This window comes from Peromyscus eremicus, chromosome X, assembly GCF_949786415.1.
Source record: "Peromyscus eremicus chromosome X, PerEre_H2_v1, whole genome shotgun sequence".
Lineage (NCBI taxonomy): Eukaryota > Metazoa > Chordata > Mammalia > Rodentia > Cricetidae > Peromyscus > Peromyscus eremicus.
This window is the reverse complement of record NC_081439.1, coordinates 86,278,732-86,303,255: the sequence shown is the minus strand read 5'-3', so window position 1 is coordinate 86,303,255 and position 24,524 is coordinate 86,278,732. Positions and strand designations below refer to the sequence as shown.

Here is a 24,524-nt window from a genome sequence, read left to right as displayed (position 1 = left end):
TAACATAAATACATTTTACATTTATACTCAAGTCTCATCTCCAAGCTGTTTCATTATTTATATGTAATTATCCAAAAATTAAAAAAAACACCTAAACTATGAGTCACTTCTGGTCCCAAGAATTTTAGATAAGGGTCATCCAACAGGTAAATTAACCAAGATTTGCAGATGAATAAAGAAAAGGGAGTTTCTGTCACACCATCTCTTAGAGTACGCCACATCTATTGTGAGAAATATTATCACAGTTTTAGATTCCATCCTATGTTGCTGAAAATTAATTACTAAATATCTATGAGGTAAGAATATTCTGAGTTTGTGTCTTATACTCCTATAGACTCCTACTTAATTGTTCTTATTTTTACTTGGAGTTCCTCTGTCTAAGAATCCCAATTTATAAATAATTGTGTGTAAAAGCAATTCAACAGATTTCATTCCAAAATCCCATCAGAACCCCAATTTAAAGGCAGCTTTCACCTACATGGGGATTCTACACATGAGTTAAGGCAACATCTGCGAATGGTTCCAGCATATCACTTCAGAGTTCTACACTATCAGTGGCAGGCTGAAGAATTAAAAGTGATCCATAACAGCAGAGAACACACAGGCAGCCAAAGAGCTCTTGACTTCTAATCACATATGTTCCACATATATCTTTAGTTCAGTGCAACTTATTAATGGTGATATTTCCAACAGCTTGATTTGCTGCCAATTCTAAATTCATGGGAAGTTATCTCTTTGAACAAAACTTAAATTGCATTTGTCACACTTTGGTAGAACCAGCTCCTACCTGTAACTTTCAGTTCTGTTGTTCGTCTTACAAGTTTTCCTTCATATTTAAGTTCACATGTGTAGTTTCCACCATCTTCTTCTTGAACTTCCTGAATGAGAAGAGCATTTCCTTTTTGTATTATGATGCTTCTCCACATTTTTGGCTTGCATTCCTGCAGGGAAAATATTTGTAAGTTAGTGAAAAATGAATATTTGCACTGCTAAATCTTAGAATTGGCAAGGTAAAATTGCATTGTTGTATTTTTCCACATAGTCTTCCAAATGTGTAACTAAGAACTTTAAACAATGTCCAGGCAATATCATAAATGCATATTATTGAGTCCAGTTCAAATATCATTAGTTACAACACCAAGAGCTATTTTTAAAGCCTGACTCCAAAAAGCAAGAGGAGTTCAAAGGTATTAAGCAAAAACAGAAAACCATACAAGCTCCCAAATTGCAAGAGTCACATAGAGTAACATTAAAAGTTGCTAAATATTATTTTAATGCCCTGTTTTTTTAACTGATATGTATTTTTCCTAAGAGTCTTCAGGGATTATGTTTCATTTGGCCATGTACCATAACTTGATGGGAATGTGAAGCTTCACTGACCGTTTATAACAGGCTTTTACATTAGGAGTGAAGTTTATAAGTATTTCATTAAATATTTTCTGTTGTAAAAAAATCCAAAATAAACAAACAAAAACCTTAATATTGAAATCTCAAAATCTCCTTTTTGTGGTCAAAAGTGAGAGGAGGGAATCTAAGATACACAGCAAATGAAATGAGGATGCACTTTGTAATAGTAACAGCATAGAGAAATCAACTACTTACTTTGTGAGTTTATTGATACGTGATGAGAGAAAAAAAATATTTTGAAGCAAATTCTTATTTTCTTCTGATGGGAAAGTGGGGCAGTCTTGCTACTACTTTGGACTTCTCAAGAAAGGAATGTATAATACTTCCCCCGTGAGGGACAAGTATGTGGCAACCAAGTGTAAAAGACTGTTCAGGCAGGAAGCTTTAGTTTGGGAATTTTCTCAAACAACTTTTATATATTGTCCCAAGTCTCTCTATTGCCAACTGGAAATTTTCAACTAGCCAGACATTGTACAAACATCAGTGGAAGAATAGCAAGTAGCTATAAGGGAATACTGAACAGTTAAGATAAAATTATTTTGTCATCTAGATTCTGAGTCTGTCAGTTGAGACAATAATAAAATTGATTACAAAGCAGATTATGTGGACAATAGTTGAAAGTACTTTTTCATTTTATCCACTATGGTGAATGTAACATCTGCATCTACTCTTCTTTACCCCTACATTCCGTATACATATTTCAAGCACTCACAAAACCTTGGAATCTGTGTTGACTCTCAATCCCCAGCTGTGAGTGTCTGTAAATGTTTATAAATTATTTGTGAGAGCAAGTACCCATTTATTAGTTTTTCACTATAACTTTTTCTTCCTGTTAGCAGGAGATTTGGCAACAAAGCACAAAAATTGGCATTTAAGTTCGTAGGTATAATATTGAAGAGATATATCCAGTATATCTATCCAAACACATTTTCAGAGCGTAAATAAAAGTAAAACAATGGAGGACATCTAGATATAAGACTGCTTCACTCTCTGGGGTCTTTCTGAAGAACAGCTAAGAGTCTGTCTGAAATTATATTACATACCATGTCTGGCAAGGTTTATCACCTATATGAGATTTGTTTCTGAGCTAAACCTTGGGATATAAGGTTTCTGGGAAAATGAAGAAAAGTCTAAACAGAGAGGAAAAAAACCAGCCCAGCTGCCACTAACGTCATACAACAATAATCCACAATTATGTTCGCATTGCTTCCAACACTGATAGCCTCAGATTTCTAAAGAATCATTCTGAAGGTCATTAAACAAAAATATGGTCCCTCTGGGCATTTTGAGAGGAAAGGAAAATGAAAGCTGAGCTGCTGCGCTCTCACATAGAGGTGGTGGGGGCAGGCAAAAGCCCACACATTTATTTTATTCAAAGATAAATGGCCTCATTTTCTAATGTCATTTTGGGGAAAATCCATATGTAATTAGTTATAACTACTTTTACATTCACTGATCACAGACCCCTCCCCCACGAATACAGGAAGTAAAAACAAAAATATATAGAGGAGATGAACAGGCTAGAATCTTTGCATGTCCTTTGAGATAAATGTAGACAGTCTCATGTACTTTCTAACTTGTCATTTAGACCTATCCAGTGGAAGTAGGTTTGTCTGTTTGTAAAAGTGCAGCCTGTGAAAATGTCGTCAGGTCGTCTTCATTCCTCTGTAGGCCATGTGGTAAAGATGAAAAAGAAAACTAGGCTGGGAATGAAAATATCTCTAGATTGAAATTCAGGGTTTACCCAATTTCTTTAAGTCTCAATTTCACTTTTTCTATTATGGGGGCAATATTATATTAAGTACCATCTGATTTGCCATGACCCAGACCCAAAGGCAGGGATTGTTTGGTTTTTGTTGTTGTTGTTTTGGTGTTTGGGGGTTTTCATTGTTTTCTTTTTTGCTTGTTTTTTTTTTAAGGGGCAGGGTTTTTATCCATCACAGTCTTCGGCAGCTGTACCATATAAAGTTGTCATCTAGCACAAAGAATGTTTTCCATTTCTAAACCTTCCCAATCCTGGATCATATCTCTCTAGAAACTCTTGTTCTGTTTAATAAGCTGTGTTGCTACTAGGCTAATCAGATAAAAGTAAATCCTTACTAATTGGTTAACTATCTGCCAGCAAAATAATGCTTCAGCTGCCTGAGTACACACAGCTTTTACGAGGGCACTCTAACACTAATCTTAGCAGGTAGATGGAGGAACTGTATTTTGATCGAAGGAGCCTGTAGAAAGTATTCTTACCATCATCACACATGGATGACTTTCTGTCTGCTCCCATCTATCTGCTATCTAAACTGTTACCTTTGTGGTATATAAAATTTCAGATGTTTTCTAGGCTTTGATTCTACTTATTTGAAATATTTCTTCTCTAAGAAATTAAGTTCTGCTGAACTTAATGATGTCACTACACCACTTCTGTCTACTACTTGTCTACTGGGCATGTCATAGTGCCACATTTCACTGTCTAAGTGCACAGATCAAGTCTCAGGATAGCTGTTCTTCTAACAATAGTTAGTAAAACCACCAAAAAAGCAAATACATAAAAATTATGAATATTTACATGGTTTACTTTCCCTCCTCTTATTGGCTCTACTGCTATTGAAATAAACTGCATCAATTTGAAGATATTGCTAAGGGTCAGACTATAAAAGTTGTCTACCTCTAGTTCTTTACCATCCAGCTTCATTTTATAGTTGGCTACCCCTTCATGGAGCAGGTTTTTGTAAGATATCCTTGCACAGTCAACGTAATACCAGTCTATAAATCCCAGTTTCTTTCCCTTTTGCCCTCATTTGGATACAGTTACCCCATGCAAGCAGTTGAATGCACAAAAGAGACATTTATTGACATAGTCTCTTGAAATAACCCATTGGCTGACTCATTTGGATCTTGGAGGTTTTGTTTTGAAAATTTCGCCACTGTACTCATAATCCACTTATGTGATATCATCCTCATACCCATGGAAATTTTGTAATCCATTTGCTATGGTGGTCATGGTTAATTTACTGCCATTTGGAACATACAATTCATTCCTCATGGCCAGAAGATCACGATGGTTGATTTAAATATTTCACCTGATTCTGAGGATTAATCACCAAGCAGCTGTATGGACAAAGGCCAAACAGTAACTTCTGATTCTCAAATCACTTATATCTGAATACCTAAAACCCACACCCTTAGGATGACCTCTCTCCTTTCACCTGTACTATGTACTATCCCTTGAGGCATTTATGCATCTGTTTAATGGTCTTCAGGGAACCCACATTTTCTGTAATATGAAGATAGAATAGATGGCTAAAACCACAAGTACAAATTGGGAATGAACCTCAATCTTATCAGCCATACCTCTACCATAACCCAAAATGCTAGAATACCTCACTCCAATGAGTCTATTCCCTCCCAAGTTCTAACTTTCCAATCATACCTTTAATCTTAATGTTGATATTAATGTCCCATAGTCATAAAGTATAAAGTTCTAGACTTGAACACTTGAATAAGAATACCAGTTTTAAGTTTCTGAGAAGTTAGTGGCTGCACCTGTCTTTTAAAAAAGTGGGGGTAATAATATTTATTGAGATAATAAAGATTAAATGAGTCAATGCATATAAAGGCCCTGTATTATAACATATTGCATGCTAAAATTGTGCAATAAATACTAACTCTTATTCAATGTCTGTTGACTCAGTAGTCTCTCATCAAATTATCCATCAATTATTGAGAATTAATGTGACTAGCATTTCTAGAGGACTCTAGAAACAGCATTTTAAGTGGTTATAGTTCTAGAGCTGGTGCCATATTTTTTAGTCTGTCATGAAAAGGGGTTTAAAGCCATCACTATCATTCTTACAAAAAGAATACAGGTAAACCAACTGAAGCTCAACAGTTCTCAGAATCTTCAGATAGTTGATGTCATGGAGGCAACATCCATTCCACACACTGGAATGACAATCATAGCTCTTAGGGAACAAAAACTGGAGAGAGTAACTATTTAAACACTATATCTCCCCCTAGCCTTTGAATTGTAGGAAGACTTCAAAATTCACTGCCTTCCTTGATAGTGAAAGATAAGAATAAAGATCATAGGTATGTGTGATAATATCTGCCTAGAAACAAGGCTCACTAAAATGCTGAGATCTAATCATAAAAGCACAGACTGTTTCCCTACCTTGTACTATACTGGCAAACTGATAAGGATCCTATATAATAATTCAGAATTATAGGGCCAGTCAGATCATGTAAAGATAATTGCTACCAAGCCTGTTGACCTGAGTGCAATCCTAAGGACCTATATGGTAGAAAGAAGAGGATCAACTTCCACATGTCATCCTCTGGTCTCTCCACATGTGCTATGGCAACTGTGTGCAGCCCCACACACAGATAAATAAACATAATTTAAAAACAACTGAAGAATAATACAGGATTATGGCTGAAGTAAAGGCATGACTAGGTCTTATTTTGAAAATTTTTCTTGCAAAATCCAGACAAGTGATTCATCAAAACAAATATACAATATTTTAGCTTCTAGAATCACAATTACAATGAGCAATAGACAAAGACTGTTAGCCAGAAAAATGTAAAGCCCTTATTGTAAATGCTTACTAAACTCAGTTTCTTTTACAAGGTGGTATATTATGTTATTAACTAAAAATTACAAGAGACACAAAAGTACAAAAAAAAGTTCTAGAGAGCAGTATCATAATCAGATTGATATGTCAGATATTTTGTCTTTCACAAGCCATGGGGTAAAGTAAGTATGATTTAAATGGCAAATCTATTTAAAATATATTTACAATTCTAGTGGAAAACTGGCAACATGTAAGAACAAAGAGGCAATGTGAGCAGGAAAATGGAAAGTTTTGAAAAGAATCAAAAGAAAATAGTAGAAACCAAATAGTAGAACAGAAATAAAGAATATCTCTGTTACTAAACCAGCATAATCCCTAACTATATTTAAATATTTGCCTTTATACCCACTGATAACTATAGTCCTCACCCCTCATCAAGGAAAGTTCTCTTTGCAATAGACAGAGAATATTATAGAAAAACTATAGGGTAACAAAACGCAGAGATGTGGAGCACAGTCCCAACTGACACATCTATAACAAAACTCCTGTGCCTAAGGCTCAGGGATCATTGCAGAAAGGGGGGCAGAAAGATTGTAAGAGCCAGAGGAATAGGAAATTTTCTACAATACTGTATCTCCTGGAAGTGTCAAAGGAACTACACCTACAAAGTTCCACCAACATGGCTACCTAAACATGAACTGAACAAGGACTACATCAACAGACATGATAAAGTGGACAGGATAAAGGCCATGAGGCCTCAACTCTACACACACACCCAAAGCCCTATACAAAACTAAGGAATACTGAGAGTGGAAGAAATAGTCCTCCCCTGGGAAGAGCATACCAATTTGTTACCCAATATTCAAAAGTCGTCCTTGAAAACATACATAGAAGTAACATTATAGACTGAGCATGTTGTATTTATGTATTTAAGAATACATGAACTGGCTTTTTGGAGCCCACTACCTATGGTGGGACACCTGGCACAGCCTTGACACAGGGGGAGGGGCTTGGACCTTCCTCAACTGAATGTACTAGACTCTGCTGACTCCCCATGGGAGACCTTACCTTGTTGGAAGAGGGAATAGGTGGTGGGTTGGGGGAAGGAGGATGGGGGGCAAGGAGGAGGGAAGAGAGGGGGATCCATGGTTGGTATGTAAAATGAATAAAAAATTTATTAATTAAAAAAAAGAATATGCCGGGCAGTGGTGGTGCACGTCTTTAATCCCAGCACTTGGGAGGTAGAGGCATGCGGATCTCTGTGAGTTCCAGGCCAGCCTGGGCTACCAAGTGAGTTCCAGGAAAGGTGCAAAGCTACACAGAGAAACCCTGTCTTGAAAAACCAAAAAAAAAAAAAAAAAAAAAAAAAAGAATACAAACACATACAGAGATGCCACATGCACAGTGAGGCATGTGTGTTTGAGGGGGGCGGGCGTTCTATAACAGTGATTAAAGAAAAATAGTCAATGACTTTAAAAGAGAGCCAAGAAGGCCAGGCGGCAGTGGCACACGCCTTTAATCCCAGCACTCAGGAGGTAGAGCCAGGCCGATCTCTGTGAGTTCAAGGCCAGCCTGGTCTACAGAGCAAGATCCAGGACAGGCAGCAAAACTACAGGGAGAAACCCTGTTTCAAAAAACAAAAGAAGAGAGAGAGAGAGAGAGAGAGAGAGAGAGAGAGAGAGAGAGAGAGAATGCAAAGAAAGCATATGGGTGGGTTTAAAGGGAGGAAAGGGAAAGGGGAAATGATATAATTATATTATAATCTTAAAATTAAAAAAGATAGTTTAGAAAAACAAAATATAAAATCTAAACGAAATCCTGCAATAGCTTTATTGGTAGTAACAAAAAAAAAAAAAAAAAAAGCACCACAAGTGTTCCTCCCTCAACTGGTAAATGGTCAGTTAATTCTTCACAATAAAAGTATCCTTGAAAGTAATCAATACACAATTAATAAGTTCAGGATGGAATACTTTTATGGCTATAAAGTGTATAGATTTATTGCATTTTCAATAGTTATTCAACATTGTCAAGCATTTTAGCTAGCAATTTGTCCTTTGGGTTGTCATATAACGAATGAGGTCTTTAAGTGATCGTTTTAGCCTTTAAGAAAATAGTCACAGGTAAATCTAAATTCAACTTTTAGCTCATTCACATAAATGATGACATTTATATATGATCATTGCTAAACTATTATTTGGGGATATAAAATTAAGTCTTTATTATTCATTTGAATTTTTTTAATTTGGGAGGGTCTCAGACATGTGTATTCTATTTATACCATTTCACTCTCCCCATCCTCTCTCCAACTCCTCCCATTCCCCCCCAAAAAACCTTCTCAAATTCCTGGCCTCTTACTTAATATATAATCTTGCTAAGTCCGTTTGATGTTGCTCGTATGTATACATATTTAGATCTGATTGACTGGTATTGTATAACCTATCAGGGCACTTGTCCCTGGGGAAGACTAATTCTCCCTCTTTTGGCAGGCAAAATTGCCTGTAGCTCTTCATCTGGCACCGAGGCCTTGTGTAATTTCTTCCATCCCCATTGGTATGTCACTCGGTAATGTCATTTTAACAGAGAAGTGTAGCTACCAGTCCTCACCAAGGAAGCTCCTTCGTGCAGCAGACAGAGGCCTTTACAGAAAAACACTACACATCAAAATGTTGAGCTCAGCTGTCCATGGGGTGTTCAACCCCAAATGTTACATAAACAATACAACCTCTAAACCTAAGGCTCAGGAAGTATCCCAAAAGAAATGACAGAAAGATTATAAGAGTCAGAGTAGCAGGGTGGCTGCTAGGAGATAGTGTCTTCCATATATGACAGGGAAGCTGTACCCAGGAAATCTCAACAATATTGTTGCCTAAACTGGACCAGAAAAAAAAAATTTCTTCCTTCCTTTCTATTGAGACAATGTCTCTCTATGTATCTCTAGCTGTCAAAACTTACACAGCAAAGCTAGCTGGACTTGCTTAAAGAGATCCTCCTGTCTCTGCCTCTTGAGTGTTGAGATCTTCTCCTCATCTTCTTATTCTAGTTGATGCTGTTTTGCAATATTTATTAGTATCGGACACAATCAACCTCCTTTCATTTCCTAGTATTTTTTTTGACAGTTTGGATATATCTGTTTATCCATGTGAGTCTAAAAACTGTATAATTGTGTTTTCTAGTTTCAAAATTCTTAATTTTGTTACATTAAATTGTAATGGTTTTCCATGGAGAAATAAACTTTACCTCATATTAATTTAAGTCAGAGTTCATATTTTTCCATAAAATAACGTTATTTAGATCTCTTCTAATAATTACTAAAAATTTTTAGTGTCTTACAGTTTGTCACTGTTGTAAATGAGGTACTTCTATTTTTCTCTAGTATAAATACAACTTGTGAGCCATACCCAGCAGTCAGCCAACAGGTGAGAGACCCACGGGCATGATGCACCAACACCCTTGACACCCACTGGACTCTGTAATCTCTACAACCCACTCCACCCCCCACATTCACCAACCCCATCATCGTCCCCTTGGCCAACCATCCACCACAGCATCAGCAGCACTTATACAAGCACCATCTACTCCAGTTGGAAGAACAGGCACAAGCACCACCTACACTACTTGGAAGAACAGTGGACCCTATAGTCACCAGCACCACCTACACCAGCTGGAAGAACAGTCTCCATTGGCACAAGTAAAGTCCACACGAGCCAGAAGAACTGGAGGATACATTGCATTTAGCCACCCAATCTCCCGCAAACCCTAGCTGAGGCAACCATACTGCACCTGAGGACCAGCCAACCACCAGAACCCTTGGTCATTTAGGCCAAAAGACAATAAAGGAAACAGACAATAAAGGAAAAAGAGGCTTATCCAACAAAGATATCACAAGAATCAACACTTGTACCTATAAGAAATCGGGGAGGGATTGTATTAGCCAGGGTGGTCATGATGGGGGAAAACCACAGAGACCTCTGATCAGAGTGTGTGGGAGCTCATGGACTCTGGACCAACCTAGGCCCTCTGCATGTGTGTGACAGTTGTGGAGTTTGGTCTGTTTGTAAGGTTCCTAGCAGTGAGATCAGGACCTGTCCCTGGTTTTTGGGAATCTCTTCTCCATGATGGATTACCTTGCCCAGCCTTGAGGCAAGGGTACGAAGCTCAATCCTGCCTCCACTCGATGTCCCATGCTTTGTTCAAGCCCATGGGAGGCCTTCCCCTTTCTAAATGGAGACCAAGGAGGAGTGGAAGTGGGGGTTAGATGACAAGTGGGGACTGGGAGTAGAGAAGGGATGGGAAACTGTGGTTGGCATGTAAAATAAATGGTGGTGGCGCACGCCTTTAATCTCAGCACTCGGGAGGCAGAGGCAGGCGGATCTCTGTGAGTTCCAGGAAAGGCACAAAGCTACACAGAGAAACCCTGTCTCAAAAAACCAAAAAAAAAAAATGAAAAGAAATGTTATTTAGTTATAATAAATAAATAAAGCAAGTAAGTTTATAATTGCTGGTAAAAAGAAAACATAATTAAATATTTTAGTAATCTATCTTATTGAATTATTTTATTTTCTATTGTTATTGTTGCATTCCTTGTGATATCTAGGTATGAAATAAAATATTAAGTTATTTTATCTCTTTATTTTTTATATTTATACAGCACATTTTATTTAAGTTTATTATTGTATCAGTTATAAATTAAAAAAAATATCGAATAATAGTAGCAACAGAGAGCATTTCTATCTTGTATGTCAGGGCAAAAAGATATTCATGTTTATAATAATAAATATTAAAACTATTTGATTAATAAAGTAAAACTTTTTTAAAATCCACATTAAATAAGGTTGAATAAATAAGGTAACTCCATCCTATGAAGCATTAAAAAATAAATTAGATCTGGGACTGTGCATGTAGCTCAGTGATATTGCATGTGCTTAATATATGTGGGGTCCTAAGTTCAATCCTCAGTACTAGAAAAAAAAAATTAGTCCAAAAAATATCACCGTAGGAAGATGTTCATGTTTATATGTAATGCAGTGTGCTGAAGACTAGTATACACAACATGCTATTATTTTTATAAAAATGAGAAGGAAGAAAACATATGTCTGTGTAGGTATGCAAGTAAATGTGCCTTAGAGAGAGAATATGTATGTTGTGAGTTTGTGGAATGTTTATACATATTGAGAGAGGAAAAAAGAGAGAGGGAAGAAAGAAGGGTAAATGGAGGACAGATTATAAACGAATGCAATATGCTAGTAATATAAGTTAGCTGATATGGTTAAAACATGGTGGAAGAGAAAGACACAAATGACTTTATAGACCTGTGCATTGCTTGGTTTGTCAAGCTGATCTGTTTTTAAGTACACAAACCCTCACACATAGATTAAATATTCCTTATGCAAAATACTTAGGAGGAGAAGTGTTTTGGATTTCAGGTTATTTTAGATTCTGAAATGTTGACCTAATAGGCAGTCTTGGAGATAGAAACTAAAGATAAGTACTTGTGCACAGTATAAAGACAGTTTTATACAGTATTTAATGGCTTTACACATGAAGCAAAAATTGTGTGAATTTTTCCACTGTGGCATCATTCCTCAAAATGTTTCAGATTTGTAGCATTTCAAATGTTGACATCTCAGTGATGACCAACATGAACACACAGGTACATACACACATTCATTTCTTTCCACTGCTCATTGAGCTTTGTGAAATACTTGGAAAATATAAAAAATAGATTTTTATTACATTTAAGCAAGTAATTTTGTTCTTTTGTCTTCAGTTTCCTCATGTATAAAAAGTTGTCTTGGAAAAGCTGTAAGGTCTCTATAACATAATTCCTGCTATTGCTTCCACTTTCATTTTGGAGAACAACAACAAAAAGTTGTCATCCTGGTTCATTTCAGTCTGTTTGGACAACCATAGTAACTACAGAATATTATTATTATTATTATTATTATTATTATTATTATTATTATTATTATTGGTTTTTCAAGACAGGGTTTCTCTGTGTGGTTTGTGTCTTTCTTGGAACTCACTCTGTAGCCCAGGCTGGTCTCAAACTCACAGAGATCCACCTAGCTCTGCCTCCTGAGTGCTAGGATTAAAGGCGTGTGCCACCACCACCCGGCATCACTACAGAATCTTGAAGAAACATAGTGGGATTTGTTTCTGGTGCAATAATTATGACAGATACTTCTGGTTGTGTTAGTGATGCAAGTGTGACTTGTATAGAATTCAGTGGAGCAATCGTTATGATGTTATAAGAATATTTATTGTTGATTTTAAGTCCAGGATTTGAGCCCAGTTGGCCACTGGTTAGCTGAGTGATCCTCTATAAGTAATATCACATTCTTTCTCTTTATAAAGTCAGATAACAACCACCAATTAGTAGCTTCATGTATTTTATCTAGTTAGTAGAGTTCAAATATAGGAGATATAGCCCTATCCCTTGATACCTTGAATTGACAGGACAGCCATAACTGAGTTACTGTGTTATCCTTATGAGAAAGTAAATGAAAGTTTATAAACAAATGAGCCACAGCACTTTGGGTTGCTTTGCAGTGATACATATATATATATATATGTCAATCTTCTGGTTTTCAGCTCTAAATCAGTCAGAAGGGACTTGGAGCAGCTCACACACTCAGGTCAGGTCATCATCTCACTTCTCTCTACCATATTATCACTTTTTTAGTGTACTATATCATATAAAAGGCTGTGTTGTCTGTAACATGTTGCGAAACTATTAAATAATCTTTAAAGTTTTTCTTTTGGTGAAAAACAGTGTATTTCCCTTTACTCAATACAAAGATGTTATTAATCACAAGTAGAAGCTAGTTTTTCAAGTTTTAATTGAAGCAGATACTTCCTAGAGACTTGAGATGAGCCAGATTATTCACATATTACCTCCAGGGCAATGGGGAAATGTGTTTACTTTGGTCACTACACCATTCCCAGTTCTTAGTATAGTGTCTCACCCAGGTTGGTATCCAGAAAGTAATCATTGAACCAATGATCCACTGAATGAATAAATTAATGAGTATTAATTCATTTATTCTCCGTCACTATCAATTAGAACTAATGGCAAACATTCATAATTAGACAGGTAGAAAAAAACAAGGAAAATTCAAATTGCTATTCTTTACCTCCTTAACATCAGGCTACCAATTGAGGCAACTGGTCAAACTAGAAGAACATTGCATGTCAAAGTACATTTTTATGTTTGCACTGTTGGTGTTCTAGAAAAGCTAGAGGACTCTTTCATTCAGAAATTGGATAAATGAAATGTAGGACTTGCTGAGGAAAGTAAAGGGATGATAAGAAGTGGGGCAAAAGAGGATAATGGAGGATGCTAGCAAAAAACATATTCTATACGTGTGTGCAAAAGGTATAATGGAACCAATCACATATAACTAATATATTCAAATGAAAATTAAAGTAAGAAAATTGAAGCAAAAATATAAAATAAAGAGGTTTAATACTTTTGTTAAAACTGTGTGAATGAGGGGGTATTAAATGTTATCCTTAGTTCAGTAAAGAAGATACTCTGTCTCTCAATTCTAAAATGTTAATAAAAGCCATCCAATGTTCTACCCTAGCGTCTGACCTTCATTCATGTAGGATCAGGCAGAATGTATAGAAGTGTAGCCCTTTTCCTCTCCTCTGTCTGTTGACCAATGAGATCCAGAGAGAAGCCAGGTAAGCTACTTACTTTTCTCCCTTGTACTACATATAATGAGAGGTTTGCCTCACTCATCCATCTTTATGAATATATTTCCAGTGATACCAGCTAAACCTCATTCTTGATTACAGGTTGGATGGGGATGATAGCCACCAGAGACCACCACCAACATATTGCACACAATCTTGGAAACTCACAAGAGAAAGTGAGAGTAATATTATCAGAGAGAAGGTTAAAAAAATAGAGATGAACAGAACAGAAACAAGATTTAAGATTGCATATTTGAAAAGATAGCTACAAAGAGGATGGTGGAAAATAGGTTTTCATTGCAAAACACTAGAAATAAGACATTAGACATATCAAAATTAGGATTTGTCCCAGAATGAACTATACAAATATAGCCTCCACTTTATATAGTGATTCTCCAGCCAGAGAAAAGTCCCTTCCTGGGTTGCTAGGTAGGGAATGCACAGGCTTAGAAAAGGTGCAGAGTAAGGTACCAAAATATTGACTTCAAGAAGGAAACATTTTTCCAGTACCTCAAAACATCTTCTGGGAAACTTCATATGAGACTCAATGGTAAACAACATAATTCTTTTTTTTTGTTGTTTGTTTTGTTTTTTTCTAGACAGGGTTTCTCTGTGTAACAGTCATAGCTGTCCTGGAAATCACTCTGTAGATCAGACTGGCCTGGAACTCACAGAGATCCCCCTGCCTCTGCCTTCCAAGTGCTAGGATTAAAGGCATGCACCACCACCACCAGGCCAACAACACACTTCTAATCTCAGAGGTTCTTTAGTATCATATCCGAAATTAAAGTCACACTCACACACTACTAGTTTTTCTGAGTCTCTAGACCCTCCTTCCACAAAATGGGGAAAAGATATTTATATAGTAGTCCTAAGGATTGAGCTAATCTGTAGAACATGCATTTAGTGTAACAAAGGAAAAAGGCAAATTGTACTAAAGACAAAAGTGGAGGAAGGGATACTGGTATCCTCTAACTAAGGAATAAAGACAATGTGTTATATAGATACAGTGTAATACTAACCACAAAAGGGTTGGAAACCCCATCATTTGTGACAACATGGCTAAAACTAGAGATTAGTAGATTAACTGAAGTAAGTCGGGCATAGAAAGACAGTACCAAATGATCTCACATGTGGAATGCAAAAAGTTTGTCTCATAGAAGTTGAGAGTAGAACTCACCATGCAGGGGAGGAGGAAAGAGGACAATCCTGGATAACTGCATGAATTCCCATTTATATAGGATGATTAACTTGTGATATACTGTTATTTTACAGTTAATTTACTATAATTAACAAAGTATTCAACATTTAGAAATAACTAAAAGAGGATTTTGAATGCTCTCACCACAAACAAATGATAAGAGTCTGAGGAGACAGAATAATTTAACCTAATATAAATATTGCAAAATTTACACAAGCATTAATACCCAACTGATATGCACAATTTTATGCTTTTCTATCAATTAAAATAAATTTAAATTTAATAAGCTAAATCTTAGACATTATTATTCTGGCAGAGCTTAGAAATCCTTTTGTTCTCAATGTATTGGTCCATTTGGAGAAGGGAGTGAGGGATAGCACTTCCCAAGGAGTAAGTGGCTAGAGATGTTGAAAGACATAAGGAAAGGGGAAGAAGGAAGTTAGCAGAAGATAAGAGGATAAGATAGAATGAATTGCTATACAAAGAGCTTACTGATCTTGATTTTACTTCTAGCTGCTAACTCTGGGGTAGATCAACCCCCTCTTTGCTCCTATAAAATTGAAGTGAACTCTTTGTTACTTTTGGGGGCACATGGATGGTCTGCACCAATGGTGCATCTTACAGAAATGTCCATGATCATCAAGACTGAATCATTGTAGAAAAGCATAGTAATTAGGAAAATGGTCTTCCAAGTCATAGTGCCTTGAGCACAGAGCTCTACAAGTTTAGAAGTATTTCGTTTCTCTACACTCCTGTTTTCCTCTTCATTAAATAAAGCACTCACCACACAGAGTTATACTGATATTTAGGTAACATAAGGTAGAGAACAGGCTTATTATAGGGAATGGCATATAACAATTACTTAAGATCTATGAAGGAGATTGATGATAACATGAAAGGTCCCATTAAATTACTTGTAGTCTGCTTGAAGGAATAAATGTTATTTGTAATAATATTGTCTCTGCTAAGAAAAAAGAAAGAGTGGAAGTCATAGTTGAGTACATGCTCTTGGTATCTGTTGGGGAGTATGTCCAGGTGTGAAAATGAACAGGTTTCCAAATGTAAAATTTACTAGCAGCTAAATGTTCAGGTATAGGATTTCATAGGAAGAATAGGATCACATAATCCTATAGAAACCACCAAATTTAACTCTTATGTAATGTGGTCCAATAATGCCCCCATCACCTGTGAAAAATGTACTTGATTGCCTGTAGCTATCATATAGAAATCTGTATAAAGTGGCAACTGCTATGGTCAAGAAAATGTTTTGGGCCAGGTGGTGGTGGTCACACCTTTAATGCCAGCATTTGGAAGGCAGAGGCAGGCAGATCTCTGTGAGTTTGAGGCCAACCTGGTCTACAGAGCTATTTCTAGGACAGCTGGGGCTATACAGAGAAACACTGTCTCTAAAAGCCAAAAGAAAAAAAGAAAAGAAAGAAAGAAAGGAACAAAGAAACAAAGAGGGAGGAAGGTAAGGAGGAAGAGAAAGAAGGAATTTCATAGTTGTGTAATTATTCTCTACTTCCTTATTATGCCTACCTTTTGTGCTATAGTATAGGTCTAGTGCACCTGAAGGCCTGATTCTACCTATTGCTTTTTTCCTGTGTTCTAATGGAAGTAGGAGTAAACTAGCTTCAGAAATGCAGGCACATATCAAGAGGGGCTCTGTTACTTATTCTATCCTCTCTTTTCTTGTCTATCTCCTTTATATGTTCTTCTATAGGTCTTCCTCTTGAAAGAGCGCCTCCATTCTTGCTGGGTTCCAATGACTGCTCCTTAGGAGTAATAATTAACAGCTGCCTCTCCTGTCCTTCCATTAAACCTCTGAACATAGCTTATGTCCGGCGAATCATAATTCTAACTGGTCAGAAGAGCAGCACACAGCCCTCTTGTCACTTCTGCCTCCACTGTAGTAGCTCACACTCTACATCATGCTAACAGTGCTCATCCTTCATAGCTGCTACTACTGATGGTGATGATGGACCTTTCTTCTTCATGGTACATAATAGCTCTATGTCCATCAACTAATTTGTTTTATGTTTTATTGAAATCTTTACCCTTCTTCTTAGCTGGGGTAGAAATTTTATTTTTTAGCAGTTGGGGAAATTGGGATAGCTTCTGACATCTGCTGATGGAAATCCACAAAAATCAGTGACATACAGGAGTCACACCTCTAAGTTGTTTTCTTGTAAATCTGTTGATTCGTCTCTGCAAACTGTTTAGTACGAAAAACCGGTAATAAAATGTCCATTTCCAAGGCTGCTATTAAGGTTTTTTTTTTAAAAAAAAAAAAGTTTATTTGACACCATGCTGAATTACCTTGTACCATACAACATCAGGTTCCTGATCAGACTTCTTAAAGTCATCCATGTCTGGGCAGGAGATCTCCTTTCTTTTAGTAACTTCAGATTTCTCTAAGTAGCGGATTCTGCTATTGTAGCAGAGGCCTGATTCATTCTCAGCAACAGTCAAGGACATGGACACCTTCATGCAGTATGTGGAGTTTCTGTTGGAACAGAGAAATAAGAAAATGGCTTTATTGGCTGTTTACAACTTTTACATTCTATATATTTCAAGAGTATTGACTTTTCCATTTAGGGCATTGCCTAAAAATGAGAAACAACATCAAGCTAATACACAGCAACTTTCTTCTTCAACCAACAGAATGGTGTAGAGCAAAAATGGTGATGGAAACATTCCTGATTATGAGATAGCTACAGAGCTATGAGGGTAAGATGTAGAAATCTATGAATGCTAACTTCTCTCCTAGCAATCAATGTTGCTTCCTTGAAACTTTGAAAAGGAAAGATATGGGAATGTTGCCAGAACTGTGGTCACAGCCATTTCTGCTCTTCAGCTATCTTTTGACAGTTCTCCCAGTGATTGTTGAACTTAACGTTGTTTTCTACCCCCAACATTTTATTCTCTAAAATACATATAGAAACCAAGATTGGCATGCAAAGGATACCTGTTTGCAATATATGTAGTATTTCTTTCACTTCCATTTTTATTGTCATAAATAAGACTGTAGTGAATATGCTTGTATACACAACTTTACACCTTCTATCCCAAGGGTAGAATCACTAAGTTAACAGAAATATATATTTCTAGTTGAGTTTGAGATAATCATTACTCATCACAATACAAATTGTTTTTCATTGCCCAAGAACAGGGCTGAATTCAATCAGTGATGACCACAGTTGTCTGAAGTAACAATACAGACTCCTATATTTGGAGGTCTCAGAAGAAAGGTTTAAAGGTTGATGATAATTCTCAATTTGACAGGATCTAGAATCACCTAGGAGGACTAACCCTGAACATGATTCAGTACAGGACATCATTCTATGAATTGGTGGTACCCACATTTAGGGTAAGTCTTCCTACTACAAGAAATTCATTCTAAAAGCATATATAAGTGTTTAAAGTGCTTCCATCCCTAGACAAAGCTCTATAGTCGAATAATGACTACTAAGAAAAGAAAAAATAGTTTCTCCCAGGGATGAGGCCCTAATTGGTTACCCAATACAAAAGGGTACAGCCTTGAAACCATATGCACACAAACAATGAAGTAGATCCAGTAGGTTGTATTTATATAGTTGTGCATATATATATAATATATATATATATATATATATATATATATATATATATATATATGGGTGTAATGATAATAATCAAAGAAAAAGAAATTATCAGTTTGAGAGTGACAGAGGAAATGGGAGAGATTGTAGGGAGGAGACATAGGAGGGGCTAGAGGGAGGAAAGGGAAAAGACTTTAAAATTACATTAAAGTCTATTTAGAATCAATTCAAATAAAAATAAAAGAAGATTAATAAATAATAAAAATATTACTTGTAAATAAATAATAACCAAAAAGAAAACATCCTATTAAAATGTGTCTAAATTAATTCTTCCCACCAACACTATTATTCTAAAACACTGAAATTTGTCACCTGGCCACTTTAGAAATCATGTGAATTGACAGAGTTTTTATGTGAAGATATTTAGGGATAGAAATTTTGCTTTCTTGAAAGTTGGGTACTACATAATTGATTTTCAATAATGTGAGTTTGGCAAGCATATTTGGGACTTGAGAGGTGGTTCGGTGGTTAAAGTGTTTACAACACAACCATAAATATCACAATTTGGATTATCAGAATCCACATAAGTGCCCAATGGGAAATGAAATTTCAGCCTCAGAAAATAGAGATTGGATTGAGATGGCTAGAAAGCCTAGTCATGTAGGTGAGTTCTGGGGTTGATTGAAAGACCCCACTTCACTGAATAAGGTAGAAGAATGAACAAGGGTAAGTCCTGATATCGACCTCACATCTCCACATACATGTGCTTCATGCATACCCACATAAATACACATACACATGCAAAAATATTGAAGCACCCAAATGCATACCACATACACAGAGAAACATACACACATGAAAATAGAAACACAAAAATAAAAAATATATTTTCTGAATTTGATTAATTTCAAACAAATAAATAAAAAATTTATCTTTGTTTCTTTGTATGCATGATGTTTCACTACACAGACCAGAAAACGTCAAACTCACATCTTATATCAGATGGAATTAGCATGCCTATCACCCATTTGAAGAGGGCCCCAAATGATTGGTACAATGCATATTGTTTAGTGGGTCATTCATTGAAATTTTAAAACATTCCAAACAAACAAACAAAACACAGACAAGCAGATGGCTGTGCACATTGGGTTTACAAAAAATGTCATCAAAAGGATGCCTAATAGGTGAAGATAGTTACTAACAAAATACTCATAAACTGGGACTGGGCAAGTGTCATCTAAGAAAATAAAGTAGAGCAGCTCCTGATGTTCAGATACAGCACCAGTATATTCTATATGATACTGCTTTCTGTTGTTTCTAATGTGGGTTTCCAGAACCCAAACAACTTAAGTTAGATCTCCTCAGGTTCAAAAGGAACAAATAATTGGAGCTGGAGAGATGGCTCATTTAAGTGCACTTGTTGCTCTCACAGAGGACCAGGGTTTGATTCTCAGTTCTTACCTACATGATGGCTCACAATCATCCATAACTTAAGTTACAGGTTATCCAAACCCCTCTTCTGGCCTCCACAGGTACCAGGCATGCACATGGTGCACATATATTCATTCAAGTAAACCACTCATACACATAAAATAAAATTAATTAATCAAAAAATTATTTGAAAGAAATAAATTCGGCAGATGTTAGACACGTTTTTTTTTTAATGTCATAGAGCTAAAGTCATTATTTAAAGTCCCATGGAAGAAAAGTAAGTACTGGCTCAATCATTGTAGCTTTTCATGAACATGTTTATAACAATTCAATGTTAAGTGTTTTCCTAAGTCTCTTGGCTTCCTACAAGGACATATATGATCCAGCGTATTATAACAATCTCTTCTCCATTCATCAAGATGCATCCACAGTGGAATTTTTACTGTTCTGTGGACATGCTAAGCTTAATCAAACCATAGGACTTTACATTTTTGTTTTCATTGATCATCCAATGTCTGTTTATTTGGTAAGCATAAGTTAATTAGGGGAAATGATCCATTGTTCTTCCTTAACATTCTATTCCTGGAATCTAAATAAATAGGTACTAGATGATAAACTAATGTCAGTTGATTAAGTGAGTAGATATTAAAAAGTCTGTATTCAAAATTTATACCATGTTTGTGCTGCTTTTGCAACAATCCCTTTAAGTTCAAATCTTACACTCTTTTATATCCAAGTATATCACTAATCAAATATCAAGTTCCTTATATAAGTATGTCCTAGATGACTTTTGGGTATTCTTGGACTACTAAGAGAAAACTAGACATTTTTTGTGTCAGTATATTGGCAAAGAATGAAATATACTGACTATATCTGGAAAACAAAAAGTACAGCAGAAGGGCATAAAGAGAAAATAAATAGTCGTGGGTTTTAAATGGTACTTAACACAGAAGAAAGAGTCTATCTTCCAGACATCCAAAGTGTTCTGAACCTTCCTTCATGTTTTTGGACTTTGATCATGTATGCTCCATGGTATTAACACATACAGGTAGAAGAGCCTTAGTCACTTACTTAATCTCTTCCCATTATTACCTTAATGAAAAGAGAACTACAGACCAGAATTCTCAATCATAGAAACAATAGGTAGAATATATTAATCCTATCAAATAAGTTCACTATTTAAAATGCACTTAGCACTGAGTAGAAAATAAAGTTAAAGAAAGACAAATCAAGGATAGTGGTTTGTTTACAATGCACCAACTTTAAAAGAAGCTCCAGTAGATTCAGCTTTTTCTGTGACACATATAAAACTGTCTCACAAAAACCACAATGTCAAGCATGGAAAACTTCTCTTCAAGTTGTTGATCAAAGTCTAGGAGTCTCCTCAAACGATCTGGCTACTACCCTTGTCCTTGGTTGCCTCCAAGAACTTGAAGATAAGTTTCTACTATGGAAGAGATCACACACTTAAACACAGGAATAGAGCTGAAGCTCACCTAGAAACCTCCTTCATGAGGACTTATTCTCATAGTATCTAAGGGTGTTATGCAAAGTGCCAAGAGAGAAAAGCAATTGATAGTACCACTCAGCTGTAAAACCTATGAACTACAACAATGATTAACATGGCAAGATATACCCAATGATACAATAGTAAACTTACATTTGGGGGTAACCAATAGCTATCTAACTGGACTCACAGTCAACTCAATAGAAAGGAATTCATGCCTGGTGCTGTAAACCCAGCCAAGTACCCAAGGTTGGATAAGTCATGGATCCTAAAGGAGAACCTACTACTGCCACTTTCCTAAACCAGTATAATTTATAAGTGAATTTTAAATACTTATCCTTATACCCAGAGATAAATGTAGCTCTCACCTCTCTTCAAAGAAGTTTCTTTGTGAAGGAGACAGAGACCATCAAGTAAAGTCAAAATACAGAGCTCAACTGACTGTGGGTTGCTCAACTCCAAGTGATACATCAACAACACAACCCCTAACCTAAGGTTCAGGGAACATTCTGGAAGAAGGGACAGGAAGATTTTAAGTGCCAGAGGACAAGAATGTCTGCTAGGAGATAGTGCCTTCTTTATTCGATGGGAAACCTATATCCGCAAAAATCTCAAAAATATGGTCACCTATATGATACTCATCAAATAATGACACCAGTTGATATGTTAACTTGTATAAGGGAAATCTCTTAAGTCCCTATCTCTAGATGCAGAGCTATTAACAATTAAGGACTGCTGAGAGAAAGAGATTCAGTCTTCTCCAGGGATGAAGTCCCTCATAGATTATCAAATCCCAAATGATCAGGAGAGAGAGAGAGACAGAGACAGAGACAGAGACAGAGACAGAGACAGAGAGACAGAGAAAGACAGAGACAGACAGACAGACATAGAGAGACAGACAGACAGAGACAGAGAGCAAGAGACAGAAAGAATAATTAAAGAAGAATTCATGAACTTGAGAGTGAGTAGGAATGAGGGGAATATATGGGTAGAGTTAAGAGAGGAGGAGGAGGGCTGAAAATAATGTAAATATAGTTTTGTGTATTAAATTCTCAAAAGATTTTTAAAGTAAATTTTAAAATTTGGTTTACATTTTTAAAGTAGAAATGTGTTAAGACATGCCCTTTCCAGACAATCATGTTAAAAAAAATAAAGTATCTAAAATACTCAGTGTAGTATTTGTTACCTATTAGGTATTCAATAAATTATAACTACAAAACCAGAATTTTTAGTATAGCTTGCATTGTTATCTATATCACCAATAAATAATAGTATATATTTATATAACAATCACTACTATATTTACAAACAACATATTGATTACACCAGGATAAGATAGGCCACAGGTTAGGACTGCCGCTTCATTGGGGATTCAGCTCAGTGGTAAAGCGCTTGCCTAGCAAGCGCAAGGCCCTGGGTTCGGTCCTCAGCTCCAGGAAAAAAAAAAAAGGACTGCTGCTTGACAGGAAATGGTCTGAAAGTGGTAATTTGGGGCAACACATCTAATACCAGAAGACCAGGAAAGTCTGAAAGGATAAAAAAGATACACTGAATTAGATACAAAAAGGAAAATGAATGGGAAAAAAAGCTTTCAGGTACCATGAAACACTAGCTACAAGATAAAGGTCATAACTTTGGAGGTCAAAGGGTTAATGATGGTCCACTAAATTTTCTGGGGCTTCTTAGACAAATGTTTCCTCTAACAAAACCCAGACATCCAGGCAAGATTTTCAAGCACAAGAGATGCACTCATGTGTTCTTTCTCCAACCCCCCCAAAGATTAAATGATTTAGGCCCTGCCAGCAGCACTTATATTAACTTGGGGTGACCATAAGGGCAGGGGACTCACACTGAACATGGCTGATGAGTTCCAGGAGGAAACGTTTCAATCCTCCCTCACCCTTAAAACACAAACAATCTTAGGCCAGGGCCCTGCATATATACTCACTCTGGCTCTGTTCACTGGCATGTCAATTGAGGCTGACAAATTGCTTGTTAACCCATGAACAAGCCCTAATATGAAGATGTAGGTGATAACCAAGGTCCCTGGAACTCAAAGACAGGCCTAGTTTGAGTCCTGTTGTCACTAGGGCTGACCTAGTAGAGGTATGATCAAGGCTCCTCAACAGTCTGAGATTCAAGTTGATTTTTATTAGTCATGTAATCCAGCCCTGGCATAGTTCCTGCTAACAATCTTGCATTATTTAGATTTTATTTTGAAAAATGCCTCAGGCCCGTTCTATTTAAAAAATTTCCTGCGAGTGGGGTCTAAAAATGTTACTTTTCTTTCATTAGGTACAATTAGAGCTGTGCAAGGTTGAGGAGGCCAACTGACGAGTATGCAAGAATGAGGATTATACATTTTTTCCTCTTCCTTCAACATCCCAAGGGGGATAAGAAACACATTCTGCCTTTATATAAGGAAAGAGCCTTCACTGTGATATTCCAGCAATGACTTATAATTACTTGCATCTGTAATCTTTGCAGGTAGAGTTCTCTCTCAGTATCCGTAAGGGAATTATTCCAGGATGCTACAACACACCTCCAAAGCAAAAACTTTCAGATGTTCAAGCTTATTTTTTTAATATAAGATGACATTATATTTGCATATAACCTATGTACATTCTCCTGGATACTTTAAATCATTTCTAAATGACTTTTAACTAATGAAATATAGATGCTATGTAAATAATAGTTATACTATATTGTCTAGGGAATACTGACAAAATGTCAGCACATGTTCAGAACTAATGCAATTATTTTATTCCTATGAATCTTTGGGTCATGGCTGTTTGGATCCATGAATGTAGAAATTATGAAACAGAAAAGTTGACTGTATTTCCACATCTTTTATCATAGTTAATTCTACCAGTATGTGGCAAAATGGGCAGGCAAGGTAACTTTCATCTAATAGGAATAAAATTTAAATGTAAAAATGATTTAAAAATAACTTTGTTAAATGTTTCCAGCTAGGACCAAGATCTCTTGGTTGTTACTCTCAGAAGTTGATATTAACTTTGCTTAAAAGCCAAACTACTTGTGGTTACCCATGTCAACTTGGAAAGTTGATAGAATGGGAAGTAGATGCTTACAGATGATATACTCAGAATAATTCTATTAAGGTGTATAGC

At 36.3% G+C, this 24,524-nt stretch overlaps 1 long non-coding RNA gene across 1 annotated transcript in view; it reads right to left on the bottom strand.

The window, feature by feature from the left end:
• Positions 1 to 793: 793 nt before the first annotated feature.
• The window catches only part of LOC131899316 (uncharacterized), a 31,557-nt gene continuing 7,826 nt past the window's right edge, over positions 794 to 24,524 (bottom strand). Inside the window, exons 2-3 of the long non-coding RNA XR_009376076.1 lie at positions 17,194 to 17,380; positions 794 to 941 (exon numbers count right to left, since the gene is read on the bottom strand). This is a non-coding gene — a long non-coding RNA (uncharacterized LOC131899316). The remainder of the gene's footprint in view (positions 942 to 17,193; positions 17,381 to 24,524) is intronic.